Here is a 27,960-nt window from a genome sequence, read left to right as displayed (position 1 = left end):
TTGAGCATTTTCAACATTGCAGGCAATTGTGTCAGCTTTTGTGTTATTGCAGATCCGCCATTTTCTAGCTTGTTTGTAACAAAAGGTTTGTGTATATACTACTTATTTTCCTCTTGTGCTTAATGTGCTTGGCAAATTCTACTACCGTTTGTGGGAAAGAAACGTAGTTTTTTTAATTGTGAGTTAGTTTTACTTCGAAAACATTTCACAAACAAATTTTTGAACAAAAGGAAAAAAGAAAAGAAAGAAATCTACACAATAAAACTTATAAAAACATATAAATAAATGCAGCAGCACATTTCAAAGTTAAAATCACTAGAAGGTACTTGGTTCAAAGTTACATACCCAATGTTTCATGTAAAAAAGCAGCAATTACAAGCAAGGCTTTATTACACATTGATATAGGTTTCCAAAATTCGACAGTTGATAGTGTAGATTTAGAATGAATAAAACACATACAATGAGACTCTCTTGAGAGTAGTGCTGGGCATTCTGTAAAAAGATATTGGAGACACAATTAAATTCGCCTGAAGTCAGGATCTAGAAGTCCGAGCAGCTCTCAGAAGGTTAAGTTGTGCACCTCGAACGCCATTTGGTAAGAAGAGATTGAATTTCAATCTCATAAAGTCCATTCTCCCATTTCTATCAGGAAATCGAAACAAACATCTTGAGATGTGATTCAAAGGTTTAACTTCCGTCAGAGCATAAGAAAACACCTGATATTTCATTAAACCATCTCTTGTCTGAATCCATTCAAAGGGCCAGCATTTCTTTTTCACTGTGCGAGGATTAGAAATTAGGTAATTCTGTTCAAGATTCAGTGAGCAAAGTCATCAATTTACAGCACGTAGCCCAGGTGTTTTTGAGGAGATACACGAACGTGTGACTGACACGCTCTCAAGGTCAAGGACAGACAAATGTATAGGCGGATTCAAGATGCTCCGATATCATTTCAGGCCTGCAATGAAATTAGGCGTAGGCTGTGACGGATCAATGAAATAGGTACTGCCTGAGACAGCGCGAGACACCACTGCTACAAAAAGCACTCTACTTTGGACCAATACAAAGGTACATTTTTGAATTCCATGCCAAAGAGTACTATAGAATCTTGGCTTTATAGAATTCTAAAAGTGGCAACATGGAAAATCGGTCACCTTTTTTCATTTGCGCCAAAAACACCACCAGACGCAGTATATATCTTAAAGGGTAGGTGTGGTCGAAACCTTTTGAGATAGAATAGAATCCAGGCATTAAAATATATCAACGAGCTTTAATTTTCTGTCTTCTAAATACCATTTTAAACATAAAGTTTCCAGCTTGTTGGATTTAAAGATCATTATTTTGCTTTTTACGGGTTTGGTCTCCAAATCTACGGCGTTTACAAAATCGCATGGTGAATTTATTTATCGCTGGAGCCCAACTGGTCGCATAAGCCAAATGCTTAATGGGACAAGGCCCCGACTGTGGAGGAATGCTGTACTGAGACACCACAAAACCAATGTCTGCAATCTATACATTGAAGAGAAAGGACGCCAGGACACATCCATGATGCAGACAACGCTGTGTAAATATCGAATTGGAAAAAGAACCATCTTTATCCAGCCCAACCTTGATCCTCGCATCTGAGTGTAAATGAATGGGGATATTTAGTAAATTACGCTTTACCGTTTGGTCCACAGGTTAGAGCGATTAACTCTATAGATGGCTGTTAGGCAGAATTATGTGCAGTAGACTTTGGGACAGCAGTTACTATAATTCAAACAAACACTGACTCAAGGTTTCCAAGTAAAAGAATATACATTTATTTACTCTTCAGTTGTATAACATTTCACTAAAGTGAAGAAGTTCAAAAATCACACTCTTAATACACCACACCACTCCCAATAGTTTACAGACAAGTTAAACTCCCAAAATGAAATGGGAGCAAAATGGCACTCTGTTAATTAAAAAGGGAGGGAAAGACAGAGTTAGGCAGAAAGGAAGCAGTACCAACAGGTAAGTAAGCAGGGCAATCTAGAAAGAGGAACTACAGTGATGGAATCAAGTAAAAATAGGCTTAGGGCCAAAGTCAATAGGACAAAAGTCTTTAGCTCAAGATCACACAGTTCAGAGTAGTTTGTGCTTAGGTCTTTGCCAAGAGTTCAGAACAAAGTTGGTCGGCACAAAAGTTAGCTTAAAGAGAAGAGAAGGACAAGCGCTCGGATTGGCGAAAGTTTTCACACCCTTCCACTGCGGCTGGATGAAACGAACAACCGGATGTTGAACAGTACGTTAAATGGAGAAGAAGCTGTAGCTGCGGCGCACGTTCCTGGTAGTTCCAGCAGGCACGGTTCCTTTAGCGATTGTCAAACTGACACGAAGTAGGAAGACTGGAGGGTCCTGCACTACCCAGGGAAGAAACCAGCAGCAGAGCAAAGCAACGAATAAAAAGTGCGCTCCTTAAAACCCAAGCAAAGTCTGACCTTCCTGGCTATCCGGCCCACTGTAGCTCTGTACAGCGAATTCGACCAGAAGAGGGGGTCCTGGCTTGGAGTTTGGGTGAACTGTTTGGTCCCACCAGCTCAAGGGAAGAAGATTCTTGGAAGATCCTCTCTGTCGTTGGAGTCTGAAGATTGGGACCTGCAGCAGGGCTTCACCGGGAGGTTCAGTCATGGTAGGGGTCCTCTCCTATCAGCTCCTCTTTGGTTCTCTCGTTCCAGTGGCGACTCTACTCTTCCAGGCCCAGAGACCTGCCTTTTATGCACCTTTCCCCCATTCACTCAGCTTGGCTGTCAATCAACCAGCAGGGTAGCTGTCCTGGCGGGGACAGTCACCCAGCCAATCAAACAGGAGTGTGACTTGGCTTACCATGGGAACACATGGTGGAGGTCCTAAAACCCCTCCATCACATCCTGCCTACCCAGACTTTCAGGCGCCGAAAGGAGGGCTTCTGTGCAGAAGCCTGTGAAAAGATGGTGAACAAAGGAACCAAACCTGGTTTGGTGCGTAGAGACGAACACGAGAAAGACTTTTCCAAAAGGAAATGGCGACTAAACCCAGCCGGAGCAATATTAAAAACAATATGGTAGTGGATTTAAGTTTGAGGCTACCAAGATAGCCTAAAACAATACCATGGTTATTTAAGATAACCGTGGTAGAAAAAATAGGGTAGTTACCACTGCCACCAGCCAAGTCTTAATGGAAAGGGAGCAAAACAATGCCTCAAGGGAGACAGACAAAAAGGGATAAGTAATACCTGTAAGTGACTTCAATCCAGCATTCCAACTAAGTCAATGCTTAGTCTGGGATGCCCAATGGAAACCCTTATTTATATATGTTTATGTCATCTGGATAATGAACCCTTAGATAACACCCCTCTCTTTGGATCTCCCCGACCTCACTGAGCAAAGAAGTAGGTTCGCTTTGCAAATTAAAAAGTTTATTTGAAGAATTGAACAATATATATCACACTTTGATGAATAGAATAATATCTGAATAGCACACTTATGAATATGAACAGGGAAGAGCAATGGGTAATATTACATTATCAACAATCTCTTTAATCAGTTAGGACTAGGAATAGGAGAATAATGTAGCAGAGAATACTTTGTATGAGTTCAAGGAAATGCAAGATAGGAAATAATGCAACACAGAAATAAAACTTGATATGATTTCAACAAAAGACAATATAATCACTTTTTCCCCCTGTTACTACTTACTCCGCCCACTATGCAATATGAAGAGATGGAAATGAGGGCACACAGGTTTCAGGAATACAATCAATAATGCATTTCAATCCCAGTTCCCCCCAGCAAGCTTAGAGAGAACAGGTATGATTTTAAAACAGGCCAAAATGCTTTTGAATGTGATTGAAAATGAATGGGAAAATATGCTAAAATGATTTTAATTCACTAAATGGGATTCAGCACTAGTGACAGTGGCTTTGGATTCGTTCAGGTCAACACTAGCAATGATGTATGAATGGTTAGCAGATGGAAAACGAAATTCAGAAGTTGAATCAAGAAATAGCTGTTTTTGTATGGGGTGAAATTAAGCCAAATTGCAAATCGCTGCAACTTTTCCGCGTGCAGGAAACGCGATTACAGCAAAACTATCAGGAATTGGAATGTGTTCGTTAGACAGCTGAGGATCTTAGCTTCAAAATGACATTTAAAAGTTACAGAGGTTTTTTTGAAAGTAGATTTTTCAGAAACAGAGTCAAGATTTCAAAATGAAAGATGCGCTTTAAAGATTTACCAACAAGGATAGGCTTATACTAAGGGGCTATGAAGAAGCAAGACACTCAACGGGCAGCTACCAGAACAGCGGCGCCTCCGCTCTGACTTCTGTCCATCAAAGCACTTGTCCCTCTTCAGAAAAATATCAGCGCATAGATGATTGATGCTACAATTATCAAGGATTATGTGGAGGAGAGAAGAATTTAGGATAGACAAAGAGGTTCTATAATGCAGTTCTGGACAGGTGCAAATGGATGGAATAGGATTACTTTAAACTAAGAGATGACTATGGACATTTCTAGACTAGATACTCACTCCTATGGCTTTGGAATGGAGTGGGCCCCGTCAAAGATCTGGTCAAGGGTTTGGCTGTGGTTCTCTCGCCACCGGACAGATCTCAGCACTGGGTTCTGCTCTCAGCAAGGCACTGTGGTCTGCGCGGCCTCTTGGACTGGATCTGACGGGTTCTGGATACAGCTGTGCTCTCAGGGTTTGGATCTGGGTTCTAGCACAGGGTTCTTAGCTAGAACAGCAAAATAGCTCAGCCAGGCTGTTGGATTTTGAGATGCCCCTTGGAATTTTAGGGGTTAGGATCAGGTTGAAAAAGGTCCTGAAGGCCATCTTAAAAAGGTTCAGCTTGTGGCTTAGGCCTCTCTGCTTCAAGGTTCTAGAGTTTGGTTCTAGAGCTTGGTGCTGGAGTCGGGTTTCTGGATCTATGTCTAGATCTTCCTGCAGGGTGCTTCGCCAAGAAATCAGTTGAGAAGTGGAAAGTGTGTGTCCCTTGTCTGTCCTCAGCAGTCCCTATTTATGTATTTCCAAAGTGGGTGGGGAGGCTGATTCTCTATGCCCAACCCTCTAAGGATCTGATAGAACAGAGGATTTCCTGTCCTCTTATTTGAGAAAGGAGCAGTGGGTCATTCTGTGTCATCATGTGTCATGTTTATGGCGTAGGAGAAGAACCCTCCCCTTTTCTCTGTACAGTATATCTTATTTTTCATTAAAAAAACATATTTACAATGTGTACAACCTGTTAACACTACATAAATTACATGACAGATTGCCTAAGGTACATTTCTGTTCAACTCTCATCTTCCTAAGAGCATTGGTTCAGAAATGACAACTTTTTCGCGCTTTCTCAATATTAATTCTGCACCAATTTTTATATATGCATGCATACCCCATCTGGGCACATTTTTGTAATTTTTCACGTTCCTAGCATAAACACAGTAGCTACAATATTAAAAACTTTCGGGATATAGTCTCAGAACATCGCACAGATTCCAGCTAAGTCTTCAACTGTGAGTGAATTTTTCATTTTAACAATCTCAAAGTTTCACATTTTTGTCAGTTCAGTGCAATTTGTTATAAGCATTTTCTAAAACATATTTAATCCCATGTTAAATCCACATTTCAGTCTGGTCCGCCTCCAGAGCTGGGCTGACTCAGAGGGTCACATGTCCTTCTTCCTGCCAGAGCATTTTGTTGTCAGTCACACCCGAATTAGCATTTCTATTCAGCCCAAGGACTCCATTGTCTTTACTCAGAGCAACAGGCCAGGGTGCCTCTCCTAGTTCCTTTTCACAACAGCCTGTCAATCTCTTAGTCGAGGGCAGGGGGAAGTTTCCTTTGTTCAGGGGGAGGTGTGGAATTTGTTTGAAGCACTGTGTGGGAAACTTTAACTCTTAACCCAATGGTCTTGTCTTATAATATAACTCACATTTTAACAGATACATCAAACCATTTCTTACTTCAAGCCTTTTCAGAATATAGTTTTGAATTGTCTCCACCTCTTAGGCTTCTGATAGTAAGCCTTTCTTTGGCATAGTTTGGGCTCAATTTACAACTTTACACAAAATGGTTTTAAATCGCTGGCTTCTGATAGAGGTGAGTAACGGTATTACACCCATTCTTGACAGATTTCTTCCAGTAAGCAATCCGTAAAAGTGCACTTTGTTCAGATAACATATACTTCTGTGGACCTTATAATTATGTATATTCTTGAAGGAGAATGATGTGGACCACCCGACAAGGAGGTTGGATCTTTTTGGGTGGTTTGTGAGTCATGATTTTTGCAATTTTGACACCAAATAAAAACGGATTTTTGAAACAGCTCTGTATTTCTTTTGCAATGATTTTGCTCTGTGGGCAGCCAAATGATGGGGTCTGGCAGTGGTCTCCTGTGTTACCACTGACATAGGCAAAAGTAGATGGTGGTCTATTTTTCAGATTTTCACTGTGCACTTTCTGGTGATTTCTAGTGCCATTTCTGAGGTTTCTGCTGCCAGCAATGCACAGTGATGTTGCAGGTCTTGGACCAGTGGGTTAAGACATCCCACATAACCCTTTCTAGTACTCCATGTAAGATAGTTTGCACTGGGTCTGTGGATTAAAAAGAGACTAGTAAAGTTAATGGCAACTTTACACGTTCTGGGGGACAGTAGTCAGCCCCAGAAACTGGAGTCTGAGTTGGGAAGTCTAAAAGACAACCCTGTGTCACTGCACTGAGGGTGCTGGGTAACACACAGTAAAAAGATGATGTATGTGGAGTAGGTGAGGCTCCACAGTCTATGAACACAGAAATGTAAAACACACACAGAAAAACACCTGTAAGAGTGGGAACAAAGGCTCACACTCTTACCAGGTGAAAGAAATAAATCATAGAAATCCAGCAAAGCTGCTGACGGACTCACTAGGTAAGGGAAATTAGCCATAAATGAACATTCTCCCTAACACTCGCCCCCACCCACCCCCCAGAATAAGGGACAGGGGGATTTAATCTACTCCTAGATGAATCTCTACCTCTAGTCGGTTAAAAACACCCTAGAGAGATCATCAGCATTTTGGTGGTGACATCCTGCTCTGTGCTCAATGGTGAAATCAAACCCTTGCAGGCAGATTAATCATCTTAGAAGTTGTGGGTTTTCCCTTTTCATTTGCATTAACCATCTCAAGGGTTGGTGGTCAGTTTGAATCACAAAAGTAGATCCATACAAGTATGGTCTAAATTTCTTCAAAGACCACACAATGGCAAAACATTCACTCTCTGTGGTTGCCCACCTTGTTTCTGGTTCCTTCAGTTTCCTATTGATGAAGCAAATGGGGTGCTCCCTACCTTTCCTATACAGTTGACTAAGGACTGCACCTATACCTGTATTGGATGCATCTGTCTGCAAAATAAAGGGTTGGTGATAATCAGGAGCTCTTAGGACTGGATCTTGACAAAGGGCTTTCTTTAGGTTTTCAAAGGCTTGAGTGCACTCCTCATTCCATCTAAACTTTTTAGGGAATTTTGGAAAGGAGATCACATTCAAGGGAGAAGCTATGGTCCCATAGTTCTCTCTGAAATTCCTGTAGTACCCAGTGAGACCTACGAAAGCTCTCACTTGGGTTTGAGTACTAGGGGTGGCCCAGTTTTGCAGAGCTTGTACTTTGATGGGCTATGGCCTTATTTCACCTCCTCCTACCTCATGACCAAGGTAGACCACTTTGCTCTGACTAATTTGACATTTGCTTGCCTTTATGGTCAGATGGGCCTGTGCAAGAGCTTGCAAAACATATCCTAAGTGATCAATATGTTCTTTCCATGTAGGGCTGAACACTGCAATGTCATCCAAGTATGCCATGCAGAAGTCCTCCATCCCATTCAGAACTTGATTGACCATCCTTTGGAATGTAGCAGGTGCATTCTTTAATTCAAAAGGCATAACATTAAACTGGTAGAGGCCTGCTGGGGTTGAAAATGCAGTTTTCTCCTTGGCATGGTTTACCAGGGCTATTTGCCAATATACTGAAGTTAGGTCAAATGTACTGAGGTATTTTGCTGAAACAAGTCTTTCCACCAGCTCATCTGTCCTTGGCAACGGATGGGCATCAGTCTTAGTGACTGCATTTCGAGCTCTACAGTCCACACAGCATCTCAACTCCTTGGATCCTGCTTTGGTACTAGAACAACTGGACTAGACCATGGACTTGCAGAGGGCTCTATAACCCAGAGATCAAACACCTTGTTCACCTCTCCTTTGATGTGGGATCTCACATGTTCTGACATTCTGTAACCTCTGCTTTTCACAGGTAAACAGTCACCAGTGAGAATATCGTGCTGGCCCCAAGGGGTCAAACCTGGTGAAAGTGAAAACAGGGAGGCAAACTGATTCAACAGACCTTTGCACTCCTCCTGTTGTTCAGAAGTCAGCTGGGAAGAGAGATTAACTCCCGCCTATTTTCTCATCCAAAGGTTGGCCTCTGAGGAGGTCAGGTGGGGGTTCACTCTCCTCCTCCTCTTGAGCTGAAGCTAGAAGCAAAGCTCCTACATCTGGTCTCGAGACCTATGCCTTCAAACGGTTGGTGTGAAAGACTCTGGGAGCCTCTTTAGGTCTGCCTAAGTCCACCAACTAGTTCACCTCTCCAAGTTTGCCCACAACCTTGAAGGGTCCTATCCATTTGTTTTGCAAGGCCCTCTGCCTTGTTGGCACCATAACTAATACAAGCTGGTCTTGAGTAAACTCAACCATGCTGGCCTTCTGGTCATGCCAATGTTTGCCCAGAGCCTGACTGGCTTTCAATTTCTCACTAGCTTCTGCCATCATGTGTGACATTCTCCTCTGGAGACTTATCACATAGTCAGTTACTCTGACTGGTTTGGGGGAAGGAGCACTCTCCAACCCCTCCTTAATCAGGGCCAAGGGACCTCTGACTGGATGGCCACAGAGAAGCTGAAAGGGACTGTAACCAACAAGTTCTGAGGGACTTCTCTATAAGCAAAGAGAAGGCATGGCAGTAGAAGGTCCCACTTTCTTCTAAGGGGTTCCTCTAAAGCAGCTCTTCATGGTACATTTAAACCTCTCTACCAGTCCATTTGTCTTTGGATGGTAGGCTGTAGAGAACTTGTAAGTGACACCACAGTTTTTCCACATGGTTTGCATGTAGTGAGACATAAAACTGGATCCCCTGTCAGATATCACTTCCTTAGGAAACCCTACTCTGGTGAAAAATACCAAGTAGGGCCTTAGCCACAGCCTGGGCCATAACAGTTCTCATAGGTATAGCTTCTGGGTATCTTGTAGCATGGTCTACTATGACCAGGATAAACCTGTTCCCTGAAGTTGTGGGAGGATCAAGGGGACCAACAATGTTGATGCCCACCCTCTCAAAAGGAACCCCCACCACTGGGAGAGGCACCAGGGGTGCCACATTCTTGGCTCCACTCTTGCCAGAGGTTTGGCAAGTGTGTCAGCTCCTAAAGAATTTGTCAACTTCTGCACTCATCTTAGGCCAGTAGAAGTAGAGGGAGAGCCTTTCCTTGGTTTTCTTGAACCTCAAGTGACCAGCCAAAGGTATCTCATGGGCTAACTGTAGGAACTGGAGTCTGTTGGCAAGGGGCACTACAATTCTTTTGCAGTCCCCAGGGATAGACTCTGTCAGTTTACTGTAGAAGAGGCCATCTTCCCAGCTTAACCTGTGCTTTCCAACTTCTTTCCCATCAAGTTGGTTAGCAGCCTGTTATCGAAGACCTTCAAGAGTAGGACACTCTCTCAGTCCTCTGCTGATGTCTGCCCTGTTGGGTCCACCTTCTGCCAGTAAAGACTGCAGCTCAGGATGGTCAACAGAGTCAAGATCTCCAATTAAGACAGTGCCTTCTTCCAGATCTGATTCTTCAGAAATTGGCTCAACCACACAAGGTTGCACCTCACACTCTGCCTCAGAAGGTGGAGGAGTCACAGGTGTGACTTTGGACAATCTTGGGGAAGTTCTTGTTGGTAGCACAGGGGTGCTGTCTGACTTTTTCCTCAACGTATTGGGTTTCCCCTTTGCCTCATTCTTCTTAGAAATAGCAGTGAGCAACTCCTGTGGAGTGGGAGTGATAGTTTCCTCTATCACCTCCTCTGGAGAGCCTCTTGCAGGCCTAGTGAGCTCCTGTCTCCTCTTACTGGGAGGCCTGGGGGTGCTTGACACAACTCCAAGAGTTTTCAGGTCATTACCCAACAGGACTCTCCCAGGCACTTCACTCTGCACACTAACAGGTATTTGTCATGATGCCCGCTCCCGGGGAGCCGGTTCAAGCCCGGCGTCCCCGAAAGCGGACATCCAGTCCCCAAGGAAGGACCCAGCAACCCCATATAGGGGCCCTTTGGACAGTGTCCTGGCGCCTATGGCACCAGGCTCATAAAAGACATCAGTCCTGGCGCCATAGGCGCCAGGCTCATTATGGGAATGCTTGGGTGCACTTACCTGATGCAGACCATGCTGCAGGATCCCGGCCTCCTTGACGCCTGAAAGGAACTACTTTACCTGTGGGACTAATTTACCATCCGGGCGTGCTCGGGGAAGGATACATACCTGATTGGAGGAAGGATACATACCTGGAACTTCTTCCAAGGCTATTTAAACCCCACCCGAACAGCCACACGTGCTTCGCGTTGTTCTGCATCTAGCAGCTGGACGCTCACCGTGTCTGCTCCTGCATCCTGACTTCTGCCACGCCTGCCAGCATCCTGGATCACGGTGACCCAATTCTCCGTGATTTTCAAAGGTTTCAAGCAAGCATGGAAAGGTTATTTGCTCGACACTCTCAGGGGCAGGCTCTGGATGACGAACTTCTATCCCTGCGACAGGGCAATCAGGACCTCCTATCCTATATTGCAACCTTTAATAGACTAATTGTGGAAACGGGATGGCCAGAGGATAAAAGAGTCACGTTGTTTTATCGAGGCCTTCGCAGAGAACTTAAAGATGTCTTGGCCCAAGTTGTAAATCCGCCCCAAGAATGCACACAGTATATAGACTTAGTGGTCCAATTGGATCACAGACTTCAAAACAGAAAAGCAGATTGGTCCAGGTTTGAGACCCGGGTGTTGGTCAAGACCCATGCTAATCCCAAGGGGGTTGATGTCTCTGAGCCTATGCAAATTGGAGGGGTTAAAGGACCCTTAACTCAAAAGGAACGCGAAAGGAGGCGGCAGTTAAAATTATGTCTTTATTGTGGGAATTCTGGACACTTTCTACGAGATTGCCCGGCAAAACCACCCCGAAAGGCAGTAGGAGCCGCTGATAAAAACCATGAAGACTCTGTTTCGGGAAACGACTCCGCCCGACAAGTGTAGGGGTCCGCTTGCCAAGCTTGAAAACTAACTCTCAGACCTCGTATTTCATTGTGCCAATGGTTCTCGTAGATCCAGAACAGCCTAAGCGGTTGCATGCAATAAAGTTATACATCGATAGTGGGGCTATTGGAAACTATGTGGATCGTGAATTGGTCTCTAGGATTAACCTCCCTCTCTGTCCTAAAACCAGCAAAGATGTCATCACCGCAGTCGATGGAACTGAAATTGCCTCTGGTCCGGTAACACATTCCACTACTGAGGTGACTCTTATTGGTCCCGACGGCCATCGGGAGGGTGTTGTGTTTGATGTAATCAAGGCTCCACAGTTTCAGGTTATTCTTGGAATCCCTTAGTTAGAGATACATAATCCTCAAATTGATTGGCGAGCTAAGAGAATAACCTTCCCGGATTGTACACAAACCTGCTACCCAGAAAACCTGAAGATTAATCTAGCATCTGTAACTTCTGCCTCCATGCAACTACCTCTGGAATACCAAGACTTTCAGGACGTCTTCCAAAAGGAACAGGCCAACACCTTACCTCCTCACAGATCGTACGATTGCCAAATCGATCTGGTGCCCGGTGCACAACCCCCTTGTAGCAGGATTTATGCCCTTACCGAACCTGAGAATCTGCATTTGAGACAATATTTGGATCAATACCTAGCTAATGGTTTTATTCGCCCATCAAAGTCCCCGGCATCCTCGGCTTTGTTCTTCGTGCCCAAAAAAGAAGGCGACCTTAGAACTTGGATCGATTACCGCGCATTGAACCAGATAACGGTTAAAAACTGTTATCCTCTGCCTCTGATCCCTGAACTCCTTGACCAGGTGAAGGACGCTTGCATATACACCAAGTTAGATCTCCGGGGGCTTATCATCTGGTACGAGTTAAAGAAGGCGACGAATGGAAAACTGCCTTCCGTACTAAATACGGATTATTTGAGTACCAGGTGATGCCTTTCGGATTGTGTAACGCGCCGGCTGCCTTCCAATACTTCATGAATGATGTCCTTTGGGAACTCATCGATGTTTGTGTTGTCGTATATATCGATGACATTCTGGTGTACTCCTCTTCGGAATCTGATCACAGAAAACACGTCAGGGCAGTACTTGAAAAACTGCGCCAACACAAACTATTTGCTAAATTGGAGAAATGTGTTTTCCGTACCACAGAAGTCGAGTTTCTAGGTTTCATCCTGACACCCAAAGGAGTCCGAATGGACTCAAGAAAAGTGGATGCCATCCTCAAATGGCCATCACCTAGCTCTGTAAAAGGGGTTCAAAGCATGCTCGGCTTTGCCAATTTCTATCGCAGGTTTATCCCGGAATTTTCACGCGTGGTACAACCCATTACTGCACTCTTGAGGAAAAATAAACGTTTTGAATGGTCTGAAGAAGCCGAGCAGGCCTTTCAGGTTTTACAAGCTAAGTTTACCTCCGCACCTATATTGAAACACCCGCGTCCAGATCTCCCTTATGTCGTCGAGACTGACGCATCCAGCCTAGCCATGGGAGCCGTCCTGTCCCAAAGAGATCCCGAAACCAACCAACTGCGTCCCATAGCATTTTGGTCCAGAAAATTCTCGGCACCCGAGGTTAATTATGCAATCACGGACAAAGAACTGTTAGCCATTAAGTCCGCTTTTAAAGCCTGGTGGCATTATCTGCTTGGCGCTCGACATACCATCACAGTGATCACTGATCACTGGAATTTACAGTATTTGAAAACCGCCAAGGCTCAGTCATCACGGCAGCTCCGATGGGCTTTGTTTTTCCCTGAATTTGATTTCGTGATTACCTATTGACCTGGCTGCAAGAATGGCAAAGCAGACGCCTTATCCCGAATTGGAATGGGAGAATCTGATACAAACTCAGAACCAGTACCAATAATTCCCGAACAGAGGATTCTAGGCCTGACTTCATTACAGACGCTTGAAGACATTCAAGACATTCAAGCCAGAGTGAAACAACTCCTGGACCCTACAACCTTACAGGAATGGATACAAAAGGGATCAGACTTTACCATAGATAATGGTTTACCTTATTTCCAAGGACGCTTATTCCTGCCACATAAGGAATTACACAAACTAGTTATTTCCGGTTATCATGATACATTAATAGAGGGACACCCCGGTATTGCCAAGACAGAGGAAAAGGTGAAACGACAATTTTGGTGGCCCTCTTGGCGAAAAGATGTTAAATCTTTTGTGATGTCCTGTGGTGTTTGCGCCCAAAATAAAAGTCAAAATAAAAGACCAGCCGGTCTCCTTCAACCTCTAGACATACCACCAACACCCTGGCACACCCTATCAATGGATTTTATTACGGACCTGCCTCCTTGTTCGGGGTACAATACTATTCTGGTAATTGTGGATTTGTTTTCCGAAATGGCCCACTTTATTCCTTTGAAAGGTTTACCTTCAGCTTCTGTCCTAGCCAAAGAATTCCTCAAAAATATTGTTCGGCTACATGGATTCCCATCTATGCTAATCTCTGACCGGGGAAGCCAATTAATTTCCCACTTCTGGCGCAAATGTTGTCAAATGGCGCAGATCGACGTAAGATTATCGACCAGTCACCACCCGAAGACCGATGGTCAGACCGAGAGGACAAATCAGACCCTTGAACAGTACTTACGGTGTATGTTACAGCAATCTGAAAGCAACTGGAAAGACATTCTTTGGATAGCCGAATACGCATATAATAATTCGGTACACTCTGGAACTGGCCACAGTCCTTTTTATTCTTTGTTTGGGCATCACCCTCGAACCTCAAACCTTGACTCACCTCAGAACCTCGGAATGCCTGCAGTAGAACAACTGCATTCTACAATTACCCAAGCCTTCAAAGAGGCAACTACGCATTTACAACAAGCCAAGAGAAAATACAAGGAGAATGCTGATCTACATCGGAGTGAAGCACCTCCGTATCAGATTGGGGATCAAGTGTGGTTAGCTACCAGACATTTACCACTCAAAGGGCCTCGAACTTTTAACCCAAAATATCTGGGACCTTATTCTATTACGGCAATAATTAACCCAATGGCTGTTAAACATGATTTACCAGCTAGTATGCGAATTCACCCTGTTTTTCATGTGTCACTTCTGAAACCAGTGGTACCCGGAACCCGACTACTCAAACCTCCAGAACCTATTCTAATAGATGGGGAGCCCGAATTCGAAGTGAAGAACATTTTAGACTCAAAAATGTTTGGGTCAAAACTGTTCTACCTAATTGATTGGAAGGGGTACGGACCTCAGGAGAGGTCGTGGGAACCCAGCGACCATGTGCATGCACCTCGATTAGTCAGGAAATTCCACCGAAGCTTCCGGGACAAACCAAAACCCCCGGAGGGAACAACCTTGGGAGGGGCCTTGGGGGGGAGTGCTGTCATGATGCCCACTCCCGGGGAGCCGGTTCAAGCCCGGCGTCCCCGAAAGCGGACATCCAGTCCCCAAGGAAGGACCCAGCAACCCCATATAGGGGCCCTTTGGACAGTGTCCTGGCACCTATGGCGCCAGGCTCATAAAAGACATCAGTCCTGGCGCCATAGGCGCCAGGCTCATTATGGGAAAGCTTGGGTGCACTTACCTGATGCAGACCATGCTGCAGGATCCCGGCCTCCTTGAGGCCTGAAAGGAACTACTTTACCTGTGGGACTAATTTACCATCTGGGTGTGGTCGGGGAAGGATACATATCTGATTGGAGGAAGGATACATACCTGGAACTTCTTCCAAGGCTATTTAAACCCCACCCGAACAGCCACACGTGCTTCGCGTTGTTCTGCATCTAGCAGCTGGATGCTCACTGTGTCTGCTCCTGCATCCTGACTTCTGCCACGCCTGCCAGCATCCTGGATCACCTGCAAAGGAAGAGAAGAAGAGAACAGAAGAAGGAAGAGTCCTTACCTGCTAAATCCGCATCCCGGAGACATCTCGCCGACAATCCTGAAAAGGAAGACTTTAATTTAAAAGCTCATTGCGTCGATCGCTGCAGCGCCGCATTCCACTCACCTTTACAGGGTGCCTCCATGTTCAGCAGCGATCATCCGGATTCGTAGTCACGCCCCAGCGCCTAGGGAGAAAAAGACCAGAACAAAAAGTGAGAGAGAGAAGGGAATAAGGAAAGCTAAATCTCCATGTTAAGACTTACCTCTTGATTCATTCCCTCTTCATTTCGGGTCCGCGCGCATCCTGGCATTTCCGGACCCCGGCCCCTAAGGGGAAAAAGAGACATCAGCGTTAATGAGCGAATGAAAAGACATTACCAAAAAAACGCTCAATAAAGACTTACATGATTTCTACAAGGATTTCACCTCTCATCTCGGGTCGGTGCCTGTTCCCCGGCATTCCGTACCCCGGCCCCTATGGGGAAAAAGACACTAGCATTAGTACATTAATGCATGGACACAAGGGGAACCTCTTATCAAAAAACTTACCTGGAAGCCAAGCAAGTTTGATTCTCACCAATCCGAAAATCCAGTGAAGTAACTGGATACCAACGCGCCCCTTCATCAGAAGCAGGATGGAGAGCTTGTCCTTCCAGACCCTAAGGTGAGACGCTGCGAGAAATCACAGAAGGGTTTCAAGGAGGGTGAGAGGGGAAAGTGGGAGGCCGATTGCATTACCCCGCAGACAGTTAATCCCCTATTTTCACCTACAGAAGGATACTTCTGCGAGCCAGACAAGCCAGATTTGGGGGCCCGGTCCAGACCGTCTTCCGAACCCTGCGCATCACCTTAGAAGAGGTCACAGCAGCGCGAACCAGGCCAGTGCCTCCGTGGGAGTTAGGTGTGCATAACAGTATTTTGACAGGCATATCATTACACTGGATGAGAGCTGTTAACTGGGGAAGCATTTGCACAGGGCCTCCAGCTAACTTGGTGAGGTGTTTGGGTGCCTTAGCAACATCCTCCACCTTGAAAAATGTTTCATCCACCACAGTTGTGCTGGCTACAGTGTCTCTGATGGCAGGGGTCTCCTGGACATTCACAAGAACACTATCTTTATAATACTCTTTAGTATTATCTGGGATGGAATTATAGACATCTAAATTCTGTTGTACCCACAAGCCCTGGGATACTAAAGAAACACTAACTGAGACACTCATGAGTTCATCAGCCAGTAGGTGAAAGTTTACACTGCCCATAAGTACTTCTTCCTATGTGGAGAAGGCTAAGGAGACAGCGTGGACCCCTGAAGGTTTACCCTTACATCTGTGGTCCCCTTTCACATGGTCAGTTGACCCACAAGCATAACATTTCCCAAATGCCTTGATGAATGGGGGTTTGTTCTGACCTCCATCTGGTTTGGGTAAAGATGGTGCACTAGCCTGATTTGGTTTCCCTTGTGGTTTACCCTTAAGTTGCTGTTTGTGGCCCTCTTTTGGATTGTAGGTATTAGAATTCTCCTTGTTATCTTTCTTTGGCTGTTTTCCCTCGTCCTTTTTCTGAGTTACCCCAGAATCCTTGTGAGTAACCCTGTTGGCAACCCATAAATCAGCAGCCTTAGCTAACTCCTTTGGATCTATCTCCTTAGAATCAGCCAAGTGTTGTCTGAGCTCAAGAGAGCAGGCATCATAAATGGACTCCAACATAACAAGATTTCTCATACCTTCATAAGTGTTCACTCTGTAACCCTTAACCCAACCATCTATGTTTTTAAAACATTCACATACCCAGGTTGCCCAAGGGGTACATCATGCTTTTTAAGGGTCCTAAACCTCTTAAAGTACTGGGAAGGGTTCTTCCCAAATCTAGCAATTAAATCTAGCTTCACACACACTCATATTCCCTCCTAACCTCCTCCCCAAACTCCATTACAACATTGGATGCAACACGGGCTAGCCTAGAGAAGAGCCAGGGAAGCAACTGATTCCCTGTAAGACCTTGAATCCCATGGTTATATTCAAACATTGCCAACCAATCCAAAACATCAAACTTAACCTCATACATACCCATAATTTCTTTAGGCATACAGGGTCTCTTAGGACTGGAAGACCTAGAGGACTCTGGGAGACAAGCATTTTCAAGAAACAATCTTTTCATTTCTAGTTCATGATTGAACTCCATTTCTCTGAGCTTAAGTTCTTGGTGCTTTTGTTCAGTTTGAGCATTTAAACGTTTGAATTCCAGTTCAAGCCTCATCTTTTCTAGAGCAATGAATTCAGGACTGAGTGTAGGACCTGATGGGGTCCCAGTGGACAAAGGTTTGTATTTGTATTTTGTATTTATTTTATTTATATAGTGCAGACCAGGCCCGAGGGCAACCAGGCGCATATCTTCAAGCAGTAGTTACAGGAATGGCATGGTTACAGATATGTTACAAAAAGGCAGGTTACAATTGGTCAATTACATAAACAAGGCAGTAAAGTAAACAAGCAGTGCAGATTTACTCAGGCATGCAGTGAGAAGTGGTAATCAGATGTTCAGAGAAAGCACGTCAGGTGTGGTAGCTATCCAAAGCTTAGCTTTGTATTTGAATAGGTTCAGTGAAGGGAGATTTCTAATGGTAAGTGGCACAGTGTTCCAAAGTTTGTCAGCCAGAACTGGGAAGCTAACACCTCCAGCTGTTTGAAGCTTATACCTGGGTATTGAAGGCCTTGAACTTGAGCCGATCTCAGTGACCGAGATGGAGTGTACTGAGTGAATCGTGACGCTAGGTAGATAGGGGCCTGGTTATTTACGCATTTGTAAATAAGGGCCAGAGATTTCAGTGATATCCTTTGAGCGAATGAGAGCCAGTAAAGGTTCTTCCTAATTTCGGAGATGTGTGCTGATCTAGGGATGTTAAGGACTGCTCTGATGGCATTATTTTGGGTGATATGAAGTTTGTTGAGGTTGCGCTGGTTAGTGCCTTAGTATAATGTGTTGCAGTAGTCCAGTTTGGACATAACCAATGTCCTGGCCAGGGTGATGCAGTCCTGGGTGGAGAGGAATGGGTGGCAGGCTGTGATCAGCTTGCAGGTGTAGACCGAAGTAGCAACGACTGCATTAGTTTGTCTTTGTAGGGAGAGTGTGGAGTCTAAATAGATTCCGAGTGTTTTGGTATCTTTGGCTACTTTGATGGAGTTGCCATCGATGTTGAAAGAGTTGAATAATGGGTTTAGTTTATTGAGTCTCTGTTGTGTGCCCAAAATGAGGAGCTCTGTCTTGTCGTCGTTGAGGCAAAGCTCATGTTGGGCCATCCAGGCTTGGATGATTTGATAAATGCCATTCAAAGCTTTAGAATCTGCAATGTAGTCACCAGTGATAGAAATTAGTATCTGGGTGTCATCAGCGTAATTAGTGTAGGTGATGCCCAGATAGTCAAGCACATCAAACAGAGGTTTAGTGAATACATTGTAGAGTGTGAGGTATACACAGGACCCTTGAGGGACTCCACAGGGGACAGACGTTGGGTCTGCTGAAGAAGTGGGTGAGAATACTCTCATGTGTCTGTTGACTAGGAAGGACCTAATCCAGTTGGTGGCATTGTCGGAGAAGTGAGCTGCAGATTTCAAATGGTGGCAAAGGATTTGGTGATTGACCAAATCAAATGCTGTAGATAGGTCCAGTAAGAGTAATAGGGCCAATTTCCTGTTGTCTTTTAATTCCTCAATTTGGGTTTTAAGGTCTAAGAGGGCTGTTTCTGTCCCGTGCTTAGGTCTGAAGCCGGATTGTCTTGTACCGAGGAGATTATTAGTTTCCAGATAGTTCTGTATCTGTAAGTATGCTGCTCTGTTTAGTATTTTTAGTAGAACCAGGGCGGTGGTGATGGGTCTGTAGTTAGTTGGTATCTCAGGATTTAAAGTAATTTTTTTAGAAGAGGGATGACCCAGGCGTCCTTCAGGTTGTTGGGGACCAGACCAGATTGAAATGAAGAGTTGATAAAAGTAGTTATGAAAGGAGCAAGGTCATGTGCCGATTCCTTGATGATAGGTGCGGGACAAGAATCACCTTGGCAATTAGAGGGTTTTAAGTTACAGATGATTTTTTCAACCTCCGGGATGGTGACCAGCACAAAGCTAAAAGGAGTGTGGGAGAAGGGGGTGGCCGTTTTGGCCATTGTGGTTTTAGCTAGGGTAGAAGTGTGAAGAGAGTTTTGTTTGGCATTGATTTTGGATTGCAACGTGGCTATTTTGGTGAGAAGTGCATTTTGGATGTGGTTGCACCATGTGCTGTATTTACTGCAGGTATCAGGGACAGGTGAAGGGGATTCTAATTCTTTTAGAATTTTGAATAGCTCCTTGGTGTTTGATTCAGCTTGCGATATACGCTGGTTGTAGGTCTCTTTTTTAGCTTTTAGGATTGCTTCCTTGTAGTTGAGGGATGTGATAAGGAGGCAATCTTTGTAGGCCTCGCAAGGAAGGCTTTTCCAAAGTGCTTCCGCCTTGCGTTTTTCTTTACGCAGGACTCTAAGTTGCGGGGTGAATCATGAGTTCAGGTGGGCTCGTTGTTTGGCTTACCGTAATTTAAGCTGTGCTATGATGTCAATAGCTTTGAGCAAAGTTTGATTGTAGGTGTCTACTAAGACAGTGGGGTCATTATGCTGAAGCGCGCAGTTGCTCAGAATGGGAAGGATGAGAGGGAGTAGTTTGTCCCTGGTAATGTCCTTTTTGTTCCTGGTGGGAATTGCAGGGGCTAAGGTAGGTTTAGGGTGTGGGTTGGTGGCTGGTAGGTGAAAGATAATAGTGTAGTGGTCGGGCCAGGCACAGGAGGAGTTGGAACTTATCGATGTGTTGCAATTACGATCTGCAATCCAGTCAAGCCTTCTGCCCTTGTTGTGTGTAGGTTCAAGAATACATTGCCGAAAGCCTAGGTTGGAGAAGGTAATAGCGACCTCAGTGGCCATAGAATCCTTAGGGCTGAATAGAGATATTATCCCTGTGTATGAATGCGACACTTCCTCCTTTGGAATTGGACTGGCAGTCATTTCTGATGATGGAGTAGCCCATAGGAATGACTAGGGTGAGAAGTAGGCCAGAGGCTGTGTGTAGCCATGTTTCTTTGATGGCAATGAAATCAAGGTTTTGGACCGTGATGAGGTCAGTGATATTGAGTGCATGTGCTCTGAGGGATCTGGCATTGATAAGGTCTCCCTTAAGTTCTTTAGTGGTGGGGGAGGTAGTAGGGAGGTTGGTTGTCAATATCTTTTGTGTGATACGCTGTATGCTGGCAGTGTGTTCGCTCTGGGTGCATGGTGCTCGAGGTAGTCTTGATCTAAGTCTGGCGTTCCTCAGTTGTAGCGTGTATGGTTGATTAGCTGTGGGTTTAGTAGCAAAATGTTGGAGCCACAGAGCTGGATCATTGAGGTATGGATTGGTAGGAGGGTTAGTGTTGTGTAGCATGGTGTGAGGATATAAGGAGGGGTAAAGATGTAGAGTCTTAGATGTGCTAGTGGAGAGGAAGCAGTAGGTAGATGTTAGGTACACTGAGATGACAAGGTAGGCAAAGTAGAGGCTGGCGAAAGGCCACAGACGCATGTCCTGACCAGGGAGTCCTACCAGTATGTGTGGTGCAGAGCCGACGTTCATTGGCAAGGGTGAACTTATCAGGGATGATAGGTTTACGATAGTTCGGAATGGTGGGGCAGTTAGTGCAAGGGCACAACACAGAAATGGTGTGCAGATGTCATTACTAGTAGGGGTGGCAGAGTATAACACAATTAATGCGGGAGTACTAAACAGCAGAGGGCGGCTGGCACAAGTGCATTTTAGCAGTCAAGTTACACCAGAGGTGTTACTCAGATATGGCTGACAGGTACATGTGCAATTTAGCAAACAAGTTAATACTCAAATATGGTCGACAGGTACATGTGCAATTTAGCAAACAAGTTAATACTCAAATATGGCCGACAGGTACATGTGCAATTTAGCAAGCAAGTTAATACTCAAATATGGCCGACAGGTACATGTGCAATTTAGCAAACAAGTTAATACTCAAATAAAGGCCGTCGGGTACGTGTGCAAGTTTAGCAAGCAAATTGCTCCAAAGGTAATACTCAGTTTTGGCTAACACGATTGTGTACAGTTTAGAAGCAGATTTCTGCTTAAGTATGGCCGCAAAGTAAATGTGCAATTTACCAAATAGGTCCATACATAAGTGGTTAGACAAGTAGCGTATACAGTTTAGTACTCACAAGTATGGCCAGGTGCTACATGTGTAGAATGATATGCAGTAGATGCTAAGCGCGGCTGCAAAAATGGTGTGAGTAAAAGTCATTAGCGTAAGATAGCTCTGTGCGTGAATTGTAATTGGTGACTTGAGTAGGTAATGCAAGCACGGGTGCATGTTGGATAGTTCATGTGCTAGACTACATGAAGATCAACACTATGCATGCTGCCAAACTCTTACCGGAGGTGTGGCGTAGAATAAACACACAACAGTCTGTGCATCGGACGGCTCCTGCAGTAGAACGAACAAACTGGAAAGAGAACTGCGGGGCAGTGTCCCGCACCGTAGCGCAGGTGCAGACAGGGGCAGACAGGAAGGGGCCTTAGGCTAGGTGGGCCTTGGTCGTGGTGGGCCGGCTTCGGCCTCCGGTTTGCCAAAGGTGTTCTTATCGGCGGCCTCAGAGCGTTGCTAGGCAACCTAGCACGACGCTACGAGCGTCTTATGGTGGCATCCATTCCATGTGGGGGTAGAAGTCGGGGGTCCTTGTGGCTTGGGGATAGAATGTGGGGCAAAGTTGCATCAAGGGCTGGCCATGGTGCTTCTATGATCCAGTGGGCCTCCTACTGGTGAGTATAATAGCAGGAGCAGCAGTGTGGTGACAATCCAGGTTGAGGTTGCTGAGCAGACAAGGGAGCAGTGAGGCCTACATTAGGAGACACATTTACTTCCTCTAACTCATCAGAAATAGATTCACTATCATCCTCATAATTTTCCACATTTGCTGGAGAGCTAGGCATTTAACAACTTTTCAACCAGTTCAGACTTTTTGCCTTTGGCAGAGAGGTTCCTTTCTCTACACAGATTTTTTAAATAATCTACAGTGTAGCTAAGGAGGGTCTCCTGACTGTAGATCTCCATATCAGACATGATTAATGTTCTTTTTAGTGATGTTAGCCTTGTGGTAAGTTGATTGAAGGTAATAGCAGCACTCTAAGTGTAACTACTATACTTGATCCTCACCGCTGTACACCAGTGTTAGGCAGAATTATATGCAGTACCCTTTGGGAAGACTATGCACAATTAGGACTACAGGTGGCAGCACAAATACACCTTTGATACAAGCCTGTACTACACAGTAAAGTGGTAGCAATGGCTGAGCAGCAAGACTTATCTCAAGAGCAAGTGAGCAGTATCAACACCACACCACTCCCAATAGTTTACAGACAAGTTAAGCTCACAAAATGAAGTGGGAGCAAAATGGCACTCTGTTAATTAAAAAGGGAGGGAAAGACAAAGTTAGGCAGAAAGGAAGCAGTACCAACAGGTAAGTAAGCAGGGCAATCTAGAAAGAGGAACTACAGTGATGGAATCAAGTAAAATAGGCATAGGGCCAAAGTCAATAGGACAAAAGTCTTTAGCTCAAGATCACACAGTTCAGGGTAGTTTGTGCTTAAGTCTTTGCCAAGAGTTCAGAATGAAGTTGGTCGGCACAAAAGTTAACTTAAAGAGGAGAGACGGACAAGCTCTCGGATTGGCGAAACGTTTCACACCCTTCCACCGCGGCTGGATGAAACGAACAACCGGATGTTGAATAGTACGTTAAATGGAGAAGAAGCTGTAGCTGCGGCGGACGTTCCTGGTAGTTCCAGCAGGCTCACGGTTCCTGAAGTGACTGTCGGACTGACACGAAGTAGGAAGACTGGAGGGTCCTGCAGGGTCCGACCTTCCTGGCTATCCGGCCCACTGTAGCTCTGTACAGCGAATTCGACCAGAAGAGGGGGTCTTGGCTTGGAGTTTGGGTGAACTGGTTGGTTCCACCAGCTCAAGGGAAGAAGATTCTTGGAAGATCCTCTCTGTCGTTGGAGTCTGAAGATTGGGACCGGTAGCAGGGGTTCACCGGGCGGTTCAGTCGTGGTAGGGGTCCTCTTCTGTCAGCTCCTCTTCAGTTCTCGTTCCAGTGGCGACTCTGCTCTTCCAGACCCAGAGACCTGCTTTTTATGCGGCTTTCCTCCATTCACTCAGCCTGGCTGTCAATCACCCAGCAGGGGATGTCCTGGTGGGGACAGCCTCCCAGCCAATCAAACAGGAGTGTGACTTGGCTTACCAAGGGAACTCATGGCAGGGGTCCTAAAACCCCTCCCTCACATCCTGCCTAGCCAGACTTTCAGGTGCCTAAAGGAGGGCTTCTGTGCAAACCCTGCGAAAAGACGGTGAACAAAGGAACCAAACCTGGTTTGGCACGTAGAGACGAACACGAGAAAGACTTTCCAAAAAGAAATGGCGACTAAACCCAACCGGAGCAATATTAAAAACAATATGGTCAAGCGGATTTAAGTTTGAGGCTACCAAGATAGCCTACAATAATACCATGGTTATTTAAGATAACCGCGGTAGAAAAAATAGGGTAGTTACCAGTGCCACCAGTCAAGTCTTAATGGAAAGGGAGCAAAACAATGCTCCAAGAGAGACAGACATAAAGGGATAAGTAGTAACCCTTTCCAGTACTCCATGTAAGATGGTTTGCACTGGGCCTGTGGATTAAAAAGAGACTAGTAAAGTTAATGGCAACTTTACATGTTCTGGGGGACAGTAGTCAGCCTCAGAAACTGGAGTCTGAGTTGGGAAGTCTAAAGACAACCCTGTGTCACTGCACTGAGGGTGCTGGGTAACAGACAGTAAAATGTTGATGCCTGTGGAGTAGGTGAGGCTCCACAGTCTATGAACACAAAAATGGAAACACACACAGCAAAACACCTGTAAGAGTGGGAAAAAAGGCTCACACTCTTACCAGGTAAACTAAATAAATCCTAGAAATCCAGCAAAGCTGCTGAGGGACTCAGTAGGTAAGGGAAACTAGCCATATATGAGAATTCTCCCTAACAAAGGCCATGGATAGATCTATGAAACCTAGATGAATCGGGCGATTCAACAAGTAAGCTTTGTGGTTAGCGATTGTGCAAAGTTACCATAATGCTGCCCCCTATAGCCTCACGTGGGCCTTGTGTCAGTTACATGGACAAGGAATCTCAGAGTAAAGACATGATCTGACCCATATGCCCCAAAATATGCTAGGCGCAAGCAAGGTATGTTTCCAAGACATTAGTAACTCCCACGTACAGCTGTGTTTTCCCATAATTAGTGAACATGGTTTTCCTACTAACACACATCTGTTACACGCGTGTATGTGCATCCAACGTTGACTGCCATGCAGTACATTTTATATTCTGTTATATATAATGGGCTGACGTCGGAGCATGTAAAAATGTGTTATTTTAACTTATTGGCAAAATACACTTACAGGTTTCTGAGGTCATAAAGAGTCACAGCAACAGCGCGGGCAGCCAAACTAAACACAGGAGATGAGGAGTGCAGAACGATACATCAGCGCGAAATAGCGCGAGACCTCGCGGAACATGGCGCTCGCAGATCTGGGGGCATGTTTTAATGACGCGGTTTGCAATTAAAGCGGGAAGTGGCAGTTTTACTACACGTTCCTCTCTTAGAAAGCAGGGCGCATGGGAGGACATGACAGAGACGCGACCCCCCTCCGAACCACAGGCTATTAAATGCCACAGGCGGCGGGCAGCGTGGAAAGCAGATGGGGGCATTGCCCTGACGACATGCGCAGTGACTAGGCCGACAGCCAAAAGAAACAGGAGGAGCCCTGAGACACGCTGGAAGCGTGAACTAATCTGCTCTTTTCATCAAAATAAAGGGCCACACTACAGAAACTACGTACCGCAAACATTTCCCTACTGCAAATACGTATTGTGTCAATGCATTTTGCGCAGGAGTAGTTTTACCCTGGTCCAAAATCAACGCACACACAAAACCAAGAGAAAATATTTTCTTCTAATAGTGTTTTTGAAAACTTTAAAAAGGTGTGCATGTTTAAACTCCAAGAACCAATACAACTGTTTTCCCTGGGACTTGCAGCACAGAAATGGGGCATTTCACCTTCAGTTGTTTGTTATTTTTCATCCCGTTATATACTGCAGTGGTGAAGTCTCTGGCCCACAAATCTGCCGACTGCGGTTTGATCTCAACAAGGATATTCAATGTTTCTCATTTTAGCTCAGGGGGACTGAGTCCACCCTCTGAATAAAGTGGGTGGACTCCGTCCCCCCGCGTGTACCCTCGACTTGAGCTCTATGAGACATTTTGATATTTCATTGGATACAAATAATTTATTGGGAAACAAAGTGATGGACGCCTAATAAATGGTTAGATGTAAATTATATATTCACACAAAAATATGTAATGAAGGTGTGCAAGAGGCAGCATCAGTTTCAATTTGCTCATAAGCAATCAGAAATCAGAACATATTCTTGTACCCGGAAGATATGATTGGATCAGCACTTTTTAAGGTGGGCAATATGCCTCATAGAATAGTCAAATTAAATCATATTACTTTACAGCTCCCATACTGCTCCATCAATGACATTTATGATGTCATCTTTGATATCCTGGGTGTTAATCTTAGCAGTGCACAGTGATGGTGCGAGTTATGGTTGCTTAGCTTACCATAACTGGAAAATTTCTGAAGTTTTCCGGTTTTACTTGGAACTATAACATCCCCTTAACAACGTTTTTTCATTGAATTTCATAGGTTTTTTATCAGAGCAACTTAACCATAACGTCCCTTTAACAAAGTTTTTTTTAGTGAATTTCATAGGTTTTTATTAGTGCAACACAACCATAATGTCCCATTAACAAAGTTTTTTCAGTGAATTTCATGGGTTTTTACCAGTGCATGCTATTTTCCTACAACTTACTAATATCATACTTACGCCAATATAGCAACATTTTTGTCCAATTTACAAAGTTTCACCTTAAAACAATGTAGTTTCCCACCTTCTAGCATAATTTCTAACACTTCTATACACATTTTGCAACTTTTTCCCCTGTTTTTACGTCCGTTGATGTGCTCAAACATTTGACGTCATGTCGGACCTTCCATACAGTGCCACATGACCATGCACATGTGCGCGGCATGAAGACGTGTCTGCGAACATGTCCACACTTAGCGATCGGGTCCGTGCTTCGAGGACAGTTCGGAACTGCATTTTCTACTGATCTAGGAACTGTCAATCTCAAAATATACCCTTGCACAGCTCCTACACCTAAACTTACTCATTATCCATTAAAAATCTAGTACAAATCACATACTCGGAAGAATATTAGCAAAACTGCTATTTATCTTAAAAATGGCATCAGCTATTGCCATCCCTCCTCCCCAAAAGCCACCACCAGCTGGAGGACCTACACAACAAAAAAAGCGCATTGCTTCCAAAGAAAATGGGCCTCATACGAGTATGCCGGTCCAGAAATAGCAGTGCCAGTTTATCCGTACTGGCACCTTTTTCTGGACCGGCGTAGTCCGAGTCGCGATGCCAGTAACGTAGGCATCGAAAGTGATCCACCGCATCCGGCAACATTGTTGCCGGTATCTGCAGAGACACATGGCAGCTGTGCCTGAGATACCGGCATGGCGTAAGTAAGTGCACATCCCAAGCTGCACAGACATGCAATCACCGGCATGGACATGCCGGTAACAATGTGAAAACGATGCCGGAAACACCGGCATAACGGACCAGGCATTAAGTAGATTCTGGTGTGTAGAAACATGCCACAGGTGCTCAAAATCAGCATAGGTGGTCCTAATGGGCTGTACTACTGCACAAAAGGACCACTCCCACATCCCACATCTCTTCCAAAACCACAATGCTAGCAGTAGTAGCTGTAGCAGTACAGGACCTGGAGGCCATGCCTGCAGAGCTATTGATTGAAGAGGCAGTGAGGCGGAGGATGCAGCGGAGGTGCATGTGAAGAAGGAGGGCCATCATGGCCCAGCAAGTACGCAATGTGCAGCAGGTTGTACCCTGCAGCTAGCCACCAATCCCTCATCTAAGGGCCACCCCATTCAACCTCACCCCCGGTCAGATTCACACCCTATACCGGCTAGACCATCACCACTATAGTGGACCTGATACATGATGACCTGTGAGCCTCATAAATATCCGTACAGCCACCCCCCCCCTTTCTGAAGGTAGTGTCTGTGCTACACTTTCTTGCCACAGGCACATATCAACACACAGTTGGGCAGCTGCATGGGCTCTCCCAACCCTGTTTCTCCTGTGGGCTCTTCCAGGTGCTTGATGCACTCCTGTGTCACATACAGGACCACATCAGCTTACCCTGGACTGCTGACGAGGTGAATGCCACAAAAATAGCATTCCATGCCCTTGCAGGCATGCCTAATATCATTGGTGCAGTGGACTGCACATATGTGGAGCTGGTGGCCAGGCATGCTGTGGAGGTAGTGTACCGAAACAGAAAGCTGTACCATTCACTCAGCGTAGAGATGGTGTGTGATGCCCACCACCTCATCACCCATTGCTTTGCAAGATCTCCTGTCTCAATACATGACTCCATGGTGCTGCGTAACTCCACGCTGCCTCTGTACATGTCATGACAAGCTGGACATCGTACATGGCTGCTCTGTGAGTCCAATTACAAGGGCATGTGCTGTGTAGAATTGGGGGTG

The sequence above is a fragment of the Ambystoma mexicanum genome, chromosome 5q (genome assembly GCF_040938575.1).
Source record: "Ambystoma mexicanum isolate Mex_15411 chromosome 5q, UKY_AmexF1_1, whole genome shotgun sequence".
NCBI lineage: Eukaryota > Metazoa > Chordata > Amphibia > Caudata > Ambystomatidae > Ambystoma > Ambystoma mexicanum.
This window is presented reverse-complemented; position numbering follows the sequence as displayed.